Raw genomic sequence first — 20,440 nt, forward strand, 5'->3', positions numbered from 1 at the left:
AAGAAAACGTTTCAAACAAGTTTCATACTTGGAGCCACTTCAAGCTATGCCCCTAGATGCTCACTTTCTACTCCCTTCAGACAAATACTCTAGCCCTCTGGGCCTCAGTTTCTTCATCTGAGAAGTGGGATTACAGCAATCTTCCACTTGACGAGAAGTTTGTGAGGGTGATGGAGGTGGGGCGTGAGGAAGAACTGGGCAGAAGCCGCCACTTCCTTCTCATGTGCCAGCAGCTTTCACACTCTAGTGCTGGAGAAAACTCTCATTTACTGGCTCACTGGGCTTCCCCTGGCCGAACTGGATGTGCCAACCTCTGGCTTCTGGTCAGGTGCCTGGTCACTCAGATTTCAGTGACCTGGAGGTTCCCTGCCTGAGCCCTCTGCATCCTGGGGACAGCCTGATGCAAGGCACAGGGACCTGGGCAGGGGCTGGGCATCCTCCATACCCCATCCCTAACCCCTTCCTCACTGACCCTAGAGAAGGTGGAGGGAGAGGGGCCTGGAGGAAGGGATGGGGTGTTTCTTCTTCCTGAAGCTCAGAGTACCAGGAACACTTCCAACACTACACCTAGGAAAGGGGGTTGTGAACTGCAGACCTGTGGCCTGAATCTGAACCCTACCTGTGTTAGTGTAGCCCCCAGCATGTTTTTTAAATTGGGAAATCCCACCTAAAAGGCTGAATTTCTCTCTCTCTCGAAAAGCTCCAGGCCTGGCTACTTTGGCCCAGGAGGCGCTAATGGGCCGGGGAGAGCAGGCACTGCCACGTTCACTACAGACTTTGCCACAGCGCCCCCTCCCTCAAAGCCTCACACCAGGCTCCCCTGCCCGCCTCTCCCGCTCCCATAACCGGCTGCTACTATGGGCAGGAGAGTGTGCTCTCCGACCAGACCACCTGTGAGGAGGCTGACACCCACGGCCCAGAGAATGCTCTTCATTTAAAACTGGAGTGTTCTGGACCCTCTGGAGTGGCTAGTGAGAGCCGGGTGGCAGGAGAAAGTCCCAGGTCCTCCTCTTCCCGCCCCCATATGGGTCACCATCAGCTCCTCATGCTGCCCTGTGCTTTGGAGAGGCCCCAGGGGCTGCAGGCATAGATCCTCAAGGGAGGTACAGTTCTGCTGCAGCTGCTGGAAAGGAAACCAAATGGTCGCATTTCCTACCCCTAGAACCCCTGGCCCTAGTGACCCGAGTTCCCCGGCACTGTCCTGGGTGGGGGGAGGTGTTAATACCGACACACCCCTGCGTGGATCTCCCAGAACAGCTTCCTGTGGACCAGCGTGTCAGGCTGAGAGCCTCCACTTCCGAAACCTCCCAGGTCCCACAGAGACCACAGAGCGAGGTCAGGGCCAACGCTGTCATTCATTCATTCATTCCGCATGTAATTGCTGAGTGTCTACTCAGGGCCAGCAAATGTGTGAGACACCATTTCCTACTGCAAGACCTCGGGCAAGTCACAGTCTCTGCACCCACCTCCCTTATCTGTAAAATCAGGGCATTAAACGATCCACCTGGGAAGTCTGTCATGAGGATTAAACGAGATGATGCATGTCTTGGCGTGCAGCTGGTACACCGTAAGCGCTCAATAAATGGTATCCATGTTGTCAATACTATTACTAATATCAGCTCAGATTCCAGTTCAGATCCCGGGGCTGGGCGGTGTCTGCCGCCTCGGGCTTCTCTCCTCCCGCACCCGCAAGTCTGGACCCCAAAGCCGGGTCCCATCAGGTGCACAGAGGCCCCATTCTCCGGCCCAGCTTCCCCTCTCCCGCTCCTGGGGGACCCTGCCTGGTGACCTCACGACCCCGCCGTTTGCGCGGGCGAAGAGGGGCCTTTTGTTCCCGGCCGGCCCGCGCGGCTCCCGCCCTAATCCGGCTAATTACCGTCCACATGGCGGCTGGGCGCGCACTCGCCCACCACTTTCCCACGGCCGCGAAGAAAGCCCCTCAGTGCGGCGTGGAGAACAGAGCGGCGATTCAGCAGCGCCTGCCCGCCCGCCCCGCGAGCCCCTCGGCCGCCCCTTTCCGCGTCGTCTTCTGCTCTCTTGTCCTCTGACTCTCTCTGCCTGCCGGTCTCCGAGGCTGCCTCCCCGACTGTTTCTCTGTCCCTCTGATTCCTTTTCTCTCTGCCCTGTGTGTCTCTCCCTGTCTTCTGTCTCCTTCCCTCTGTGTCTCTCCACTCCGAGGCTTGCTTTCTCTGTCTCTCTGTTCCCTGTGTCTCTCCCATGGCCAGGGTTCAACTTGCCTGCTCACCTATGGGTCCATCTGGGGGCTCAGCGAGCCTCAGGCCTTTCCTTCTCTCCTTCCTGGGGACCCCAGGGTCCTAGTTTCTTCTAAGTGTAAGGAAACCAAGGATGCTCTGGGCCCAAGCCGTGTCTCTTGCACGTTTGGGGGGAAGCTCTGGGTTCTCTCTGGTGAGGGGCAGCTCGGAGATAGTGCTGGCCCAGGGAAGCTGTGGTGGGCCTCCTACCGCAGTGTGTGAGCACAGGGCCTGAGTGGACCCAGGACACTTGCCTAATGGCCTCCTTGGCCAGGCCAGAAAGGAGAGCAACTCTGAGGCAGTCCCAGCCTTGGGGGCAAACACCAGCCCCAACAGGGTTGGCCAAGGAGAGGGCCTGGGTCTGGGTTATCCTTGGTGTGGGTCTGGACCAGCTTCCAGCGAGTGTGGATGACTGCTCTTCTAGAATTCATTGGGAGTACATATCTGAAGGATTCTGGGCAGGCCATGGAACGAGTCCTTTTGGCCACTTTTAGGCCCAAGAAATTCATTCATTCATTCATTATTCATTCAACAAATATTTATTGAGTGTTTACTATGTGCCGGTAACTGTCCTAGGCCACAGGGGAGAAAGCCATGAACAAAGCAAAGATCTTGTGTTACATTCTAGTGGGAGAGGCTTTGGGAAAATAAGGAAAGCAGCTGTCAGGTGGTAGGAAGGGCTATAGAAAAATGCAAAACTAGGAAGGGGGTCTGGGAGCTGGGGCGTGAGGGGAGTGGTGGTCACAGGAGACCTCTCTGAGTTGGTGACACCTGAGCAGAGACCTGAAGTGAGGTCAAGTGCTTTCTCTCTAGGGGGGTCCTGGACTTGCTGGAAAGTTCCCACCAGGAGGCTTTTCCTAGTGCCCTCAAACCCCAGTCACTGGGAGGTGCTGAGATCCACTGTGGCCTGGTGAAGGCACTAGGCTCGCCGAGGAACAGAGGCCAGGAAGGGGCTGGCCAGGAGACCTGTGCTGCAGGAAGATTCTTCCTGGCCCTCATTTTTCTTGCTTTTTCCTCACCACTGTCAGAGATTTCCCAACAATGGTGACCTTTGAATGAACAGATCACAAATAAGCCACACAGTCCTGGGGGAGGGGTCCTGGCTAGGGCCTTGTGGTCTGTGTCTGGGGGAGAAGTAGGGCCCTCATGTCTGCAGAGAAACCAAAGGCTTCTTTACATCGAGGTAACTGAGGAAAAAGTATTAGTGAGTTTTGTGAACTCATAAATCAGAAGACAACACAGTGTTGTTGTGGGTATTCAGATCAGGAGGGACAAGAAAGAAGGAAAAGGGCAAAATATACTCCCAGTTGGCTCATGTTGGTCTCAGGCAAAGCAGGAGAACCTGGGGAACAGAGGCCGGACAGATGGATGCCTTGTAGCACCCACAGTTACTCCCGGCTGGGATTTGGGGCCCTGAGGGAGTCTGTAGCCCCAGTCAGAGCATGCTTCTATGAGTGTGTTTGCTAATTGAGGTGTGTGTGACATCTGGGTGGAGGGAGGAGGCCCACGTGGCCTTTCCCAGCCTCTCCCACCAGCTCACTCCCCCCACCCTAATTGCCCACCCTGGCGGAGCCTGGTCCTGGCTGAACTCCCACTGAGTCTGCTTCTGGGGAGGGCAATGGTGGGTGGATGGCAAACGAGCCTTCCTCCTGCCAAGCTGAAGTGGGGACTGGCCAGATTCAGGGGTCCAGACATCCTCCAACTTGGACCTGCTTCCCATGGGCTGTGCTGCCTGGGACTTTGTGAAGCACACAAGTACCACAATTCTGTTTGGGGTCAAATGCAGGAAAGCCCAGCTGGGTTTGGGAGCCGGAAGAGTTCTTCATAACCCACCCCTCACTAACTAGGAGACCTTGAGTGCCCCATTGGACCTCTCTGAGCTTGTTTCCTCACTGGAAAATAAGGATGATAAAAATAATCCCTCCTCGCAGGGTAATAGGAAGGATAAAATGAGATAAGGATGCAAAATGTGTTCTGTCAGCCAGCAATTTCAGGCTTTTCTGACCATTTTACATTTCGCCCCATTACCTGCACATATAATCAAAACAAAAGTTTACACTTTTCCTTATTATGTTGCATGCATTGATCTATCTTACTCTATTTCATTCTATTTTTAAAAAATTGCAAGTCATGACCCATTGGGCCATAAACCATGGAATGGGATACAAAAGTGTATGTGGTTTCACTGCCTGGAGAGCTTGCCGCAGGGAGAGCAGGGTGGGAGCTGCCACCCTGGACACACCCCCCTGACCCCAGCGTGGCCCACCACTGCTTCCCATGGTTGACTGGAGCTTTACTTCTCAGCCATCTCTCTTGACTGCCCCCAAACCTCCCTGCTGACTGCACTTGGCCCCATGCTGAGGCCAGACATAGCTTGCTAGATTCGAATGGGACCCAGGGGTCACCACATCCCTCACTACTTTATAGAAGAGGAATTTCTGTAAACTTCCAAGCCAAGTTGAAAGTAATTTAGTCAAGACCACCCAGTAAACTGGCAGAACCAGGACTAGAGCTCAGGTGTCCCTGTCAACCCACAGCTGGTTTTCACTTATGGCCCAATCTCCTGCCTGTCTGAAATCTAGACCCTCCTGTCTCCACCTCTGGGGTCTGGTGACCACCCCTGACCTGAGTAGAGTTGGAATAAAGCAGCAGGATCAGTCTCGGGTGTGCACACACTAGCCATGTGGCCAAAGGCAAGCCTATTTATTAATGCTTCTGACCCTTGGTCTCCTCTCCATAAAGTGGGAATGATGCTTCTGCTCTTTTCAATCCGTTCTGCAGATTAAGTAGGTAATGTGCATAAAAAGAACTTTGAGGGGCTTCCCTGGTGGCGCAGTGGTTGAGAGTCTGCCTGCCGATGCAGGGGACGAGGGTTCGTGCCCCGTTCCGGGAAGATCCCACATGCCGCGGAGCAGCTGGGCCCGTGAGCCATGGCCGCTGAGCCTGCGTGTCTGGAGCCTGTGCTCCGCAATGGGAGAGACCACAACAGTGAGAGGCCCGCGTACCACAAAAAACTTAGAAAAAACATTTAAATAATCTTTAAAATTGAAGGCTTCTTGAGGGTGGGGGGAAAGGTTAAACAGGTGAAGCCCAGGGATTTTTTTTTTTTTTAGAGAGTGAAATTGTTCTGTGTGATCTTTTAGTGATAGATACATGACACTGCGTTTGTTGAAACCTATAAACGTTTACAGCACAAAGTGAATCTTGGGACTTCCCTGGTGGCCTGGTGGTTAAGAATCCGCCTGCCAGTGGGCTCGAGCCCTGGTCCGGGAAGATCCCACATGCCGCGGAGCAACTAAGGCCGTCCTTCCTGCAACTACTGAGCCTGCGCTCTAGAGCCCGCGAGCCACCACTACTGAAGCCCGAGCGCCTGGAGCCCGTGCTCTGCAACAAGAGAAGCCACTGCAGTGAGAAGCCCGCGCACCTCAACAAAGAGTAGCCCCCGCTCGCTGCAACTAGAGAAAGCCCGCATGCAGTGAGGACCCAACGCAGCCAAAAATAAAAATAAATAAATAAATTTATAAAATTTAAAAAAAAGAGTGAACCTTAATATATGCGCATTAAACAAAATCATTTAGGAGGCCAGGAGATCCCAGGATGGAAGGCAGACTATGACAAACCTATCTGTATTAGAAATGTATGAAACAACTTCACTGAAGCGGGTGGGGGGAAAGGTTTCGATTTAAATAACTTCGGAAATGCGTAGAGTCCATAAGACGAAAGACAAAAGGAACTGCATAAACACACACTAGTTGATGAAGCACTTTCCTGTAGGGAATGGGTTAACGATTCTGAAACCCCTATACATGTATATTGGGATTAAACCACTAAGTAAGTGGGTGGGGGATGGTGGGATCCGGGTTTCTCACTCTGGGAGTGGGAGGTGGAAGGTTACAGACAGCAAAGGGAGAAGGCTAGTATGACCCTTGTGGTAATGGATTAAAGTTGTAGACGTCAGTATGAACTCAGGTTTACCTTAATATAGATACAGATGGCTACATATATACATATATTTATAGAATGTATGTATATTTTCTACATATGTATATAGAAAATATTCATATATTTATAGATTTGTGTCTCTTTGGTGAGTTTGATAGACAGGTTAGTATATACACATATATATCTTTGTTCTATCAGCTGAGAGGGTCTAGAAACAGTGATGCCCTAGTAGCAAGGAGCACACTTAGTGCCCAGATCTTGGTTTCTAATACCATTCTCCAGTAAAAACAACCAGAGCTCCTTGGAGAAATGGCTGCTTCTAGGACAGGAGGCAGGAAATACATAAGATGAAGCTGGAGCATCTTGCAGTGCCAGAAAGCGAAGAAGTGCTAAAAAAAATAGATGGGAGTATGTCAAAGGGACACAGGAGCCAATTGAAAGAGCTCCAGTGACCAAAGCTGGAACAATTTGAGCAAGAAAATAAATACAGTTGCATTGGATTATTACCCAAATTATAAAATACATATTCATGAGTCGATACTTACACAAACAAATGATTTAACAATTAAATAATTAAGTTATTAAATAAAACAAATAAATGGGGGAGGAGAGACAGAACTCTAGGACAGAAGAATTCCCAGCGATTTATGCAGACACTTTGCCCTCAAGGAGAAGCCTAGCTCCCCACTCCTTAAATGTGGGCTGCACATAGTGACTTCCTTCCAAACAGTGCAGGTGGAAAGAGGACAAAAGAATAACTCGATAGTGGGGAAACTTCAGCCAGGTGGTCAAGGTCAGCATCAACAGTGATAAGTCATGTTGGTAGCATGTACCCCTGCTGTGATGTGATGAGAATGGTACTTTACCTCTGTGGTCTTCCTCCCCAAACCCCTAATTCCAGTCTAACCACAAGAAAAAGCATCAGACAAGGCCCAGCTGAGGAAGTCTATACAATTCCTCACCAGTACTCCTCAAAACTGTCAAGACGACCAAAAACAAGTAAAGTCTGAAAAACTGTCACAGCCAAGAGGAAACCACCCGGAAGAGAAAAAGCACATTAGGTAAGAAGTAAGGAAATCTGGAGAAAATGTGGACTCACACTTTAATAATAATGCTAATCATATCATAAAGCTAATAATAATATACTGACATTGGTTTATTCATTGTGACAAATGTACCACACTACTATAACATGATAATAATAGGGAAAATTGGGTGTGGAGAATATGAGAGCTCTCTGTAACATCTTCACAATTTTTCCGTGAATCTAAAACTATTCTAAAAATAAAAACTAGGGCTTCCCTGGTGGCACAGTGTCTGAGAATCCGCCTGCCGATGCAGGGGACACGGGTTTGTGCCCTGGACCGGGACGATCCCACGTGCCGTGGAGCGGCTGGGCCCGTGAGCCATGGCTGCTGAGCCTGCGCATCCGGAGCCTGTGCTCCGCAACGGGCGAGGCCACAACAGTGAGAGACCCGCGTACTGCAAAAAAAATAAAATAAAATAAAATAAAAAATAAAAATAAAAACTTTAGGGAGTTCCTTGGCAGTCCAGTGGTTAGGACTCAGCGCTTTCACTGCCGTGGGCCGGGGTTCAATCCCTGGTCGGGGAACTAAGATCCCACAAGCCACGTGGTGCGGTCAAAATAAATAAATTAAATAAATTAAAACAAAACTTTATTTCAGGAATGGAAAGTCTTATGCTGGTAATTATTCACAGCTTACGGTTGAGACAAGTGGAGTTGGGGGAATGCCTCTGGGAAGGTTTCAAGGAAGTACAGAGAGAATTTCGGGAACTGCTCAGGGCTGAGAAACACAACTTGGGAGGCAGGGCTAAGGAGGAAGGTCTGTACATGCCCCAGCCTGAAAGGAGGCGCAAGAGGGAAAGGACACCTTGGGACAGCGTGTTGGGAGTCCTTCCCTGATCTGGGAGGGCTCCTGGAGTGGTTAGGGAGTGATAACCTAACTCCTTGCCCTCCTACCTCTTCTCAAACAACCTCATCTGGGGCCAGCCCTGATCGTCATCTGTGGGCAGCTCACCAGAGGAGTTCAGGGTTCAGCTCTGGAATCAGGAGAGCTCTGCCACTTACCAGCTGTGCAACCTCGGATAAGGCGAACGCCCTCTCTGAGCCTCAGAGTGCTCATCTATAAAAAGTGGTGAGAAAACTTGCATCCAGTTGAGGAGATAATGCCTGTGAGGCCAGGACCTGGCACACAGGTCCTGGGAGGAGACTTACTTCCCTCTGTTCAGCCCTGAGCAAAAGCCAACAGTCAGATGCTTCTCCCTCATTCAGGAGATCACGTTCTTTTCCTGCATCCCGGCCCCAGTGTGGCAGTTTTAAAACACGGTCCCCAAATTCTAATACTCCTTCCATTTGGAGGTGAGATTTAGATCCCTTTTCCTTGAACCTGGAATACTTGACTGCTTCTACCCACAGAATATGGTAAAAGTGATGCCGTGCCAGTTTCTGGGTCTGAGCTTTAAGAAACTGCCAGTTTCCATCTCCTTTCTCTTGGGATTCTCACTCTTGGAACCCAGCCACCATGCTGTGAGGAAGCCTAAGCAGCGCGTGGAGAGGCCATGTGGAGAGGAACACAGCCCCTGGCTCTCAGTCTGGGCTGAGCTCCCAGCCAGCAGCCGGTTCTTACTTGCTAACCATGGGAGTGAGTCATCTGGCCCGTGGGTCCTCCTGTCCTCAGATGAGCTGCCCCAGCTACCATCTTGTAGAGCAGAACCTAACCTTTCCCACCATGTTCCACCCAGACTGTAGATTCATGGGCTAAATAGATGAGTGATGATATTTTAAGCTACTAAATTTTAGGGTTGCACAGCCATAGGAACCTGAACATCCGGTAACGGGATCCTCTCCCCTGTGTGTGAGCTGTGGTGTAGTGGTTTAGTGCATAGACTCTGAAGCCAGACTGCCAGGGTTCAAATCCTGACCCTACAACATACTGATTGTACGACTCTAGGCAAGTTAACTACTCTCCCGGTGCCTCAGATACTTCATCTGTAAAATGGGATGTTACAGAATTGTTGGGAAGATTAAATAAAGCACATAGAGAAGCGCTTGCATGTGCATGATTACTCCGCTAAGTCGAGTCATGGTGCCAGCCCCCTGGGTGCTGGGGTGCTAGCCAGCTGGGCCCACCTTGGAGGACCTGTCATCTAAGACTATCCTTGCTTAGCCACTTGGGTTCCCAAGCCGACTTCCCCGGAGCCACCAGCCTGCCTCTCTGGACGATGAGTTATCGCTTTGCTCACTGTCATGGCTCTTGGCCTTCTGGTCTCTTCTACACCTCTCTGATCCTGACTGCCTGTCTTACTTGCTTTTGGCCGGGTTGTTTAGGGAATAAGAAATAATTGTTAGGTGGGATGTAGAGTCCCCCACTGTGGAGAGTGGTGCGTGGATGGGATGGAGCTTTAGTTCATAAAATTCACTGGGAACTGGGAAACAGAAGCTTACCATCCACACATCTCGTGGGAAGACATTGATTTGTTGCTGAAATAAGAGTCCAGAGAGAACAGAGCACATTCTGAGTGAGTCTTGCCGCAGGAAAGCCAGAGAATTTTCACAGTCCTTCTCAGGACCTGCCTGACGGATGCAGCAGACTCCCAGGGAAGCTAAGGTTTCGTCTTAATTAGATTTAGCCAGAGAAAAATGAACATGCTCCAAGAGATTTTCCCACCTACGTCTTCGTGCCGGTTCTGAGAACTCAGACGTGCTTCTGGTCCAGGCTGCACCCCAGGACTCAGGTTTCACCAGCTCGAGGAGCTCCCTTTTGCTGAAGGAACACAGTGACCCGGAGTCCAGGGGAATTCCTTTAAAATTCCTTTGGAAGGGGGAACCCCTGCTCCAGCCTGAGGAGCAGGGAGCGGGGACCTGGCGGGTGTCAGGAGAGCAGCCTGCGTTTTGGAGCTTGCGGGGCCTAAAGCCCTACTGAAAGATGATCACCTAACCTCCAGCAACTCTCTCCGGAGCCTTTCCCAGCGCCTTACACTCCACCATCGTGCCTGGAAGTATGACCCACTTCTTGGCGTTGGGAAAGCCATATTGATGACGTGGACCTGCAGGAACAAAATTTGAAAACCATCTGACATCCTCCCCGCCCTCAGGGGGGACAGAGAGCTGGGAGGATTGAGAGCCTGCAGCAAGCTGGACCCAGAGGATCTGGGCACGTGGAAGGCACTAGCATCCCCCGCAGGGAGGATGGGCACGGGCTCTGCCACATCTGCCTTGTGAGGGGCTGGACAGGAAGCAGACTTGGGCCTGACTGCAGGGAGAGACAGAAATCCAGTGGGGAGAGGGGCTGGGTGAGCATTTTGTCACAGCTCCCCTGGGGCCACCTGACTCCCCGGAGGAGTCATTGAGAGACCCATTTCTGGAGGTGTTTAGGGGGTGTTGAGAGGGGACAATGTACAAAGTGGAGGGAGCCCTGTGTTTGAATCAGCACTCTGCCGCTGGCCATGGAGACCACATCGGGCATTTTCCTTAACCTCTTGGAGTCCCATTTATAAAATAGGGACAGTTTTGCAAATGTACACACACACACACACACACACACACACACACACACACACACACACACACCCCACTCCACCACCAAGAAGAACAACAACAAGTTTCCTGAGCAAAGACTTTTTTGCTTGGGAAGTGTTTTGAAATGTCAATGTGTCCTGTAGGCATCTCCCAAACCTAATTGGTCTCAGAGTCCTTTCTGGAAATAGGAGCCTTTCTTGGAGTGAATGATCAATTCACTAGTTCTCTACTCTGGCTGGCTGCACAGTAGAATAACCCCAGAGTCTAAAAATAAATGAATAAATGAAGCATGACCTTACTCCAGAATTATGGAATCCTGGTGGGGCCCAGAGGCTGTACTGCTTTACGGTGATTCTCACGAGCGGGCGGGATCAAGGGATTGAGGTCCAGGGAATTGAACTTGATGGAGGACCCCTCCTTGAACACCTCTCCCAGTCCCCACAAGCAGGCTGTTGTTAGAGAGAGAGCACAAGAGGCCCGCTCCCTCAGACACACATCTAGATGCCACCAGCTCCTGGCAGGGCTCAGTGGATGTCACCGCATTGAATGGAGGCTCAGGCCCGCTGCCTCCCAGGACCCTCGTGTCCCTCAGCCTCTGCTGCCTTTGGGGCACCTCCATGGCCATGGTGACTAGGCGGCCGCCCTGCGCTCCTTGGCCCTGACTCCAGCAGCCCCGCCAGCCTGGCACGGCCGGGGTCCCTTCACAGGTCTGGTGTGCAGCTGGCTGGAGGCCAAGAATCTGTCGGCAGGTTCATTGAGATGCTTCCCCAGCTCTGCCCTAGTTCATATTTCAGAGCCCTAGGCACCTACCCCGGGCTTTCCCTGCTCCCTCTCTCACGCTGGACACAGGTCTCAGTTTCTGGGGGCCCAGTGAGGGTGGGGGGTTTTGTCCCCTAGAGCTGACTGGTTGAGGTAGGAGAGGTGGTGCAGAGCCGTGCAGCCATGGGGAGGGCCCCGGCCGGCCCACCCTGAAGAAGGGGCCCTTTCTGAAGTTCACTGACCTCGAGGGGGTGCTCTCTGTAGTTTGTCTCTCCCCATGAGGGTGCCTTTTCTAATCTGCAGGGAGGTGTTGTTAAGAGTAAATGGTGGCCTGGTTTGGGTACTGCTTTCTGGCAGCTTGTAGGGCTCAGCCCTAGAACTCTGGCCCAGCCCCACCCACGATGAAGAGAGGAAGCACCTTCTCCTCCAGACTCCAGGCCAGCCCGGCCGCCCTACCCACACCAGGAGGAGAGGGCAGAGTGCACGGCTGCGTGCACCCAGCCTTGAGGTCCCTGAGCCCAGGGCCCCTGTAATACCCACCTGGTCAGTGACGTGTCTGTGGGAACAAGCAGGTGAGGACCAACCATCCCATTTACTTTCCTTGCCTTTGAGACTCCATGGTGCTTGTGGATTTCCTCTCCCCACACACCCACTCACACACGTACCAGAGCCAGCATGAGATTCCAGGGGCAGGCGCAAGTCTGTGACCCCCCCAGCTAGAAGCCCCGCTCCAGAAGTAAGGGCACTTGGCTAAGGGTCTGGCCCTGGCTCTGCTGTTCTTTCGTCACCTGTTCCTCAGGCCCCCTTGTGGTCCTCTGGACACAGGGCCCCTGTGCTTCCCAGGCAGACTGCGGAGACTTGGCTGAGGCGAGCCTGGGGGCTAGCACCTTGCTGGTTGCCTGGGGGCTCCCCACCTGGAGTGGGGTCAGTGGGGCGACTGCTGTGGGACTTGGCTGCTAAGGCTCACTGCACCCACTTCTCTGGAGAATTGTCCTGGCTGGCACCTCCTAGGCACCGACGCCCCGCCTGCAGCCAGTGACTGACCCAGGGCATCACAGGCAGGCCAAGGCCGCGTCTCCACGAGCTCCACGGGATCAGGCTGGAGCCGGAGGCCACACACATCCTTGCTTCGGTTCTCCCCTGCCCGCCCCCCACCCCCCACCCCCCTGCTTCCCCCACTGCCCCGCCCCCGAGAGCACTCCCCCAATTAACCCTTCTCTCAGGGATGGCCATGTCAGGCTCTACTTCTGGGACCCTAACCTGAGGCTCAGGCCTGGCCTACAAGAACTCTGAGGGCCCCCGCCTCCAGATGCATGTGGCTATGGGGCAGGGATGAAGCTGATCAGGGCCCGAGCTGTCCTGGGGTGCAGGGATCAAGCAGACAGAAGGGGCGGGGGAGCCTGGGAGCCTGAGCTGGGGCCTCCAGTCTGGGCAGAGGAGGAAGGCCAGGGTAGGGGCTGCTCAGCCAGTCTCCTGCCTTCCCTTAGTCCCCACCCTGAGCCTGGCCTCCGGGAGACACAGAGTCCTGTCTTTTCGATGTGGCAACTGAGAACATCTAGTTCTTCTCTAGGTCTCTGTGTCCCAGGGAACAGAGAGCCTCCGCCAGACTCTAGCTCCCGGTCTCCTGCAGACACCCAGTCCCTGCCTGGTGGGGATGGGGAAGAGGCACATTGGCAGAAGCCAGACCCTCGGCAGGAAAGAACCTGGGGGAAATTGAGTACGGGGTCTTCCTGTGGTGTGGAGAAAGGGCTCTTTGACGAGGTTGGAATGGCTGGAACAGCTGGCCTGAGCCACACAGCTGGCAGCTGAATTGTGAATTTAGGGAAGCAGCCTTCCTGCAACCTTCCTTCCCCTTTCCCCCTCGGAGGAAGGGGTCTGTCTCATAACTTCCCTCCGTCCTGCTGACTCTGCTGCTACCTGGGTGGATGGGCAGGTGGGGCAGCTTCGAACGCAAAGGCAGGAGGACAATGCGGGCGTTTCGGGCACTGTCTTGTCATTGGCCAACTTCTCGGGGCTCTTCACATCACATTGGTAGACCTGGCCCTGACCTCAAAGAAGAGGAAAGGCCTTTGACACTCGGGCCATTCTGACCTCCTCCTCTACGCCCCTGTACACACGGCTGCCTGCCTGAACATCAGAACACCCTCCAGGCACTTGGAGAAGGGAAATCTGGAAGAGGTTCAGAGCCCAGATGAAGGGCTGAGGAGGAAGTGCTGGGTGTTTTGCTCACCCGCTGATGTCCCCATGTTGGCGAGGCCTGCATCAGCACTCCTGGGCCAGTGCAGCTGGTCCCTTATGTGCTGCAGCCGTCACTTCCCGTGCTCAGCCTGTGGGAGGCCACCGGCACCAGCGGACACTCTGGCCGCAGCAGGTGGAAGGAAGGTGGTGGCCCTGTGGCCCCAGCGCCTGGCCCTGAGGGCTGTGGCCATTGTGCTTCTAGCGTGTTTACCCTAAACCTTCCTTCCTCTCACCGCCAGGAGCCAGGAAAGCCTCAGCTCTGTGAGCTCCAGGGAGGGGGATGGGACCATTTAAACAGGGAGTGACTGTGGGGGTTGTGAAAGCCTCACAGCCACGGGCACGCGTGATCAATGCAAGGGGGAAGTGATGCAGCCTCTCCGGGGACAGCTTAGCCGTGTGAGTCTCCAGCCCTAAAGATGTACATACCTTCCGACTCAGCAATCCATTTCTGGGAGTCCATCCTAAGGAAACAGTTGTAAGTTCATACAAGGTGTGTGTATGAGGACGCTTATCTCAGCCTGGTTTAGAACTGATATCGGGCAAAGGGAGATTGGTACATGTACACTATGGAGAACTTGGCAGCCATTTACACAGTGATGGAATTATCAATAAAGCTGCCATGAACATTCTGGTACATGTCTTTTGGCAGGCATAAGCACGCCCTTCTCTTGGGTATGTACCCAAGATGGAATTTCTGGGTCAGAGGATAGATGTATGTGAAACTCGATGCTGCTAAACAGTGACTGTTCCAACCAACCCTCCCCCACCACTTGGTGGCGCTCCACTTGGCCCCCCATCTTCACCAACACTCAGTATCGTCCGCCTGTTTCATGTTGGCTTTTCTAGGAAGTGTGTAAAGGTGTTGCCTTGTGGTTTCCATCTGCATTTCTAAACAGATGTCAACAGAAAAATGGATAAACATATTGTGGCATATTTATAAGCTGAGAATTTACACAGCGATGAAAAAGAATGTACTTATTCATGTAACTACATGGAAGAACCTCAAAAAACAGAGCATTGAGTGAAAGAAGCCAAACACAGAAGAGTATGTACACATTGTGTGAATCCATTTAGATGCAAATCCCAAACAGGCAAAACTATCTAAAATGTTAGAGGTCAGAATAGTTGCCTATGGGGCTGGGGAGGTATCGACTAGGGAAGAGTTGAGGGAACCTTCTGGAGTGTTAGAAATTTTTTTTTTTTTTTCCAGTACGTGGGCCTCTCACCACTGTGGCCGCTCCCGTTGCGGAGCACAGGCTCCGGACGCGCAGGCCCAGCGGCCATGGCTCACGGGCCCGGCCGCTCCGCGGCATGTGGGATCTTCCCAGACCGGGGCACGAACCTGCGTCCCCTGCATCGGCAGGCGGACTCTCAACCACTGCACCACCAGGGAAGCCCTAGAAATATTTTATACCTCGATCTGTGTCATGGTTAAATGAGGGATACATATGTAAAATCTTGTCAAACCGAATAACTTTGCATTTCACTGTAACTAACGTATACTTATATTGAAATTTTAAAAAATATTTTACCAAAAAAGAAAGAAAAGAATGCAAATCTATGTTGATTAATCTGGAATTATGTTTAAAATATATTAAATATAAAAAGCAGGTTGCAAAATTCTGTGGACCTTTGGGGCTTCACTCATAAACTCTTCCTTGGTGAAAGTCTAGTGGATCTCATTTTTAGCGAACATAAAACGTGGGGGTTGTACTGAATAATAGTTTTTGAAAAGGATTCAAAGTGCATAGGAAGCATTGTATAGACACAAGAAATAACTCAATTATTATTTTTTTTGGCTGCACCTTGGGGCATGTGGAACTTCCCCAACCAGATCAGGGATCAAACCCGTGCCCCCTTCAGCAGAAGCGCAGAGTCTTAACCACTGGACCATCAGGGAAGCCCAACTCAATTTTACATTGATGAGGAAACCAAATTTTATAGCTCTCAGTATCACATTTTGAAGGACTGAAAATATATCTTGTGTCTAGTGGGCCATGATAAAGCAGGAATATCTGTAAATTATATAGAATGGAAATAGATAAAGAAATTTGGAGTATGTTTTTCCTTCTCTTTCTTCCTCCTCCTTCTCTTCCTCCTCCTCCTCCTGCCAGTTCTAGCAGGGAAACCTCTTTTCTTGGCTGCGTTGCATCTTCACGGCTGCGCACAGGCTTTCTCTAGTTGCAGCGAGCGGGGGCTACTCTTCGTTGCAGTGCTCGGGCTTCTCAATGCGGTGGCTTCTCTTGTTGCAGAGCACAGGCTCTAGGCACACAGGCTTTAGTAGTTGCAGCACGTGGGCTCAGTTGTTTCGGTACGTGGGCCCTAGAGCATGTGGGCTTCAGTAATTGCAGCACATGGGCTCAGTAGTTGCAGTGCACAGGATCTAGGGCGTGTGGGCTTCAGTAGTTGTGGCACGTGGGCTCAGTAGTTGTGGCGCATGGGCTTAGTTGCTCTGCGGCATGTGGGATCTTCACGGACCAGGGCTCGAACCCATATCCCCTGCATTGGCAGGCAGATTCTGCCTGCCACCAGGGAAGTCTCCAGCAGGGAAACCTCTTGTTCTCTCTTCTGTGGATGAAAATATTGGCAGCAGGAAGAAGTGTGTGACTCAAACTCAGGCTGGGGTCCTGGTCCTGATGCTGCCACTTCCTGGAAGGGTGACCTTGGGATGATCACTTGTCCTCTCTGAGTCTCAGTTTCATCACCTGTAAAATGGGGATAATTACGCACATCATGCTGGGTGGCTGGCAGGATCAAGGAAGCAAACGATTGAAGACATGTTAATAAATTGCCAAAGAATCCCGACACCTCTAAAGTAGGATTGTCATTGCCAGGGTGGAGGAGGCACAGAACAGACTTTCATGTCAGGTGGTCCTGGGTTCATGTCCCAAGTACATCACTTACTGTGTGGCCTCAGGCATGGGGTTTAAGCTTTATGACCCTTGGTGAGTTGGTCTTTAAAACACTGAGGAAGACAGTGTCTCTAACACAGAGTTGTTCTGATGATACAGGAGATCATGTTTGTAAAATAAGTAGTATAGGGAGAGCCTGGATAGAGGAAACACTCAGAAAACAAAGCAACAGCAAACAGATGTTCACAAGCTGCTCCTAGATCATCGTTATCCTGTTATCATTTCCCGCACTACAGCATCGAGTTCCCCAGGGTAGAGACATGGAGCCAACTGGACCCTCCCTGAGGGTGGGATCTTCTGCCTTTGGTTGCTCTATTTTCTTCCTTCATTGTCCGAAACCATTTTAGCCTCTCTCAGTGTTGGTTTTGCCCAAACTCCTGGGGGAGATGACTGTGCCCTGTGTGGTTTGTAACCGGGTGAGGGTATCTGTGTGGGTGTGTGATGAGCACGTGTGATGGCACATCTGCCTTTGTCAGCATCTGTCTGTCTGGGTGTGATGTGACTCAAATGCCGAGGCTCACACTCTCACCCCGCCACTCTCGAAGCAGCTGTATCCCGCCCCCAGGGCAAGAATGTCCCTGGCAGCCTCCAGGCCCACCCCAGGCTGGAATGGCAGCCCAGGTGGGGCACCGCGTCCAGCTGGCCCTGTGACAGGGCCGCCCAGGAGGAGAAGCTGCCCCTCCAGTGTCCCGCATTAGTGCTGCCTGATGCAGCTGTTGTCCAGAGGGACCCACTGCCCCGAGAGGAAGTGCCTGGAGGCCGGGCCACCAGTCCACGGGAGCCCTCCTGTGTCCAGCCTGGAGGAGTCCAGGGGAGTGCGGTTGACCAGGAACCCCTGGGGGGCAGGGCCCTGTAACATAGGCATCCCATGGCGCCGCATCAGCAGATGTGTCCCAGCACCTGCAATGTGCCAGGAGCTGGGGCCTGGCCAGGGAGCTTTCAGTGAGGACACGTAGAAGTTCCCACACTAGTCCTGAGCTGCCTGGCAGTTGTCTCTGGAGGGAGGGGATTGCCCCTTGGAGGGGAGTTCTGTAGTTACTGCAAGTCCAAACTCACTGCATCGAGGGGATGGAACCCAGACACCATTCATTCACTCTCGTGACAACAGCAGGCAACCTGATCAGGGTTGTGAGAGAAGCCCAGAAACACAATTGTGGTGATTTTGAGCGAGGCCCGTATGTGCTTTGGGGAAGGTAGGGTGACATCTGTGATGGGTGTTCAAGGGTGGGTGGGAAGCAGGGGAAGGTGGAAAGGGCAGAGGCATCGCAGTGGCAAAGCTGTGGCACTCAGAAGGGGCACTTCCGGCTTAGCAGAGGGACCCAACCTGGTGCCCAGCTAAGAGGCCAATAGGTGCCAGCGTGTGGACAAACATCTCTGTGTGAGGGGCGGAGATTCTGGGGGAGAGACACTTGGTGAGAGCTGGTGGGGTCGGAAAGGCTTCGGAGAAGAGGGAAGAGCACTGCAGGGGGACGATATCCACGAACCCTGAAAGGCTCCCTACTCCCTGCCTTGATCTTAAAGGTCAGGGGCCCAGGGATGGAGGGCCAGGGGCACTGTATCCAAGAGCAGGGACCCTCAGCTTGTCCCAGTGAGGGGTGGTCAGGGCTTAGAGCAGGGAAACAGGGGCTCAGTGTGTCTAAGGAGACCCAGCCTGGCCTCACCTCCCTCTGGCCCCTCTCCTTCAGCCCCCAGCAAGGTCCCTGCCCCGCACCAGCCACACCTGTGGAGCACAGAGCTGAGCAGATTGAATGGTGCTGTGTGACCTCACACAAGGCACTCTGCCTCTTTGGGCCTCAGTTTCCTCACCCCTAAACCCAGGGCGTTGGGCTCTGTGGGATCTCAAATAGTTCCCATGTCACCTGCCAGCCCTGACCAACTGGTAAGGCTAGGTGGAGGATTGTGATGCCCAGTCCAGGCTGGGAGGGACAGATGCTGTGATCCATTAGTGATGTCTGCTGTGGCCTCCTGAGAGGGGGGTGGTACACATGCCTTCTTCCTCCAGTCTTCATAATGCCCTACGTTCTAACAGTGGGCAGAGGGGCAGGGGGTGGACCAACCTTCTATGAAGAGAGGTTCTCCCAGTCCTTGTGACAAATCTTCCGTGTATCCCCCAGGGCCAAACATCTAGATGGAAAGCAGGTGTCTCCAAGCACCCACCACTTAGCCTTGTCTAAACAAAGGCATAGGCACAGTTTCACGCGGAAGAAAAGGGAGGGTGAACACTCCCACATCTGAGTTCTTGGTCTATTTGTATTCCTGGCATTTTGAAAAATGTATGCCCAGCTGCATTTATTTATAGCTAATAAGAAGGAAAATTTTGTTGTTGTTGTTGCTTTGTTTGTTTTTTGCTGAAGCAGAAAAATATCCATAAAAATTGTCAAGAAAGAAAAGGACAGGCCAAAGGAAGTTGATGAGTCATATAATTGGGTTTAAATGGAAACTAAAATCTTGAGAACTTTAATCAGAAAATAGGATGTGTTTGGGAAATGCATGTGTATCTGTGTGTGTCTGTGAATGTTGTGTATGTTTGTGAATATGCTGTATGTGTATAATGCATGTTAATGCACGAGGCATGTTCGTGTAGTGTAGGTGTGGCATGAACGTGTGTGTGTATTTAGTGTGTTCTATGCAGCAGCTGTGTCTGTAGAGCATAGCAGTAGTTGGTGTTCTGTGTCAGTGGTGTGTGGGGTGTGTGCAGCATGCCTGTTGTATATACTGGACATCAGCATAAGTAGGTGTGGTGAGTGTGCAGGATGTGTGTGCATCACATGTTTGCGTGACCCACGACGTGTTCATTCTGGGTAGACCCGTGGCGTCCTCGCCCTGTGACTCACTGGCCTTGAGCAGGGCCTGGTGATGACATGAAGTATCATCAGAGCTTGAGAACAAAAAGCCCTGAGTCTTTTACGGGGCTTGCTCTTCCCAGAAGAAATCAGGAATTTCTGGGGTCTGCTTTCCACACCCTGTGAAGTTCAGGCAAGCAGAAAGAGACCGGATCCAGTGGAAACCCAGCTGCCAGCTCGCGAAGGCTGATTAAAAAGCTTGCAGCTTGGCGTTTCCAAAAAAAAAATTGCTCGTGAAACGTTTCAGACCTTTTCCCCACTTTGGCAAAGGTGGAAAAGTTTCCCGATGGCTTTCCACTGGACAGTCGAGCAATTTCTATGATGGATTTGGGGCACGTGTTTTTAAAAAGTGACCACGCGGTAGGGAAGAAGGCTGCCAGACAGCTGGAGCTCCCAGCACAAGTGTTCACAGTAAGAATTGTTCCCCCCAGCATAGAGGAGGGCACAAAATGTGGTGAATCAATCTCTTTTAGCTGCCCTCAGGCAAGATGTGCAGAGGATTTCATTCTCCCAGGCCAGGGGGCAGAAGGTGGAGTGAAGGTTGCTCTGTTTTTTTTTTTTTTTTTTTTTTGCGGTACGTGGGCCTCTCACTGTCGTGGCCTCTCCCGTTGCGGGGCACAGGCTCCGGACGCGCAAGCTCGGCGGCCATGGCTCACGGGCCCAGCCGCTCCGCGGCACGTGGGATCTTCCCGGACCGGGGCACGAACCCGGGTCCTCTGCATCGGCAGGCGGACTCTCACCCACTGCGCCACCAGGGAAGCCCAAGGTTGCTCTGTTGTGCACACTTGCAGAACTCATGACACCTCCTTGGGCCTCTGATTTGTCAAAAAGCGTGTTGTCCATTGGAGCCCTTCCTGCTACTCAGGACTGTGGTGTGAGCCCAGAAGCCACAGTCGGGAATATTTTTGCCAAGTCGAAGGGACAGTCCCGAGGGGCAAAGTTGTTCCTGGCACA

The 20,440-nt window shown here is 52.4% G+C and overlaps 1 long non-coding RNA gene across 1 annotated transcript in view; it reads right to left on the reverse strand.

Annotated features, from left to right (window-relative positions):
* Positions 1-15,863: 15,863 nt before the first annotated feature.
* LOC131765599 (uncharacterized) overlaps positions 15,864-20,440 on the reverse strand; it is a 207,776-nt gene continuing 203,199 nt past the window's right edge. Inside the window, exon 7 of the long non-coding RNA XR_010835562.1 lies at positions 15,864-16,436. This is a non-coding gene — a long non-coding RNA (uncharacterized lncRNA). The remainder of the gene's footprint in view (positions 16,437-20,440) is intronic.

The sequence above is a fragment of the Kogia breviceps genome, chromosome 11, assembly GCF_026419965.1.
Source record: "Kogia breviceps isolate mKogBre1 chromosome 11, mKogBre1 haplotype 1, whole genome shotgun sequence".
NCBI lineage: Eukaryota > Metazoa > Chordata > Mammalia > Artiodactyla > Physeteridae > Kogia > Kogia breviceps.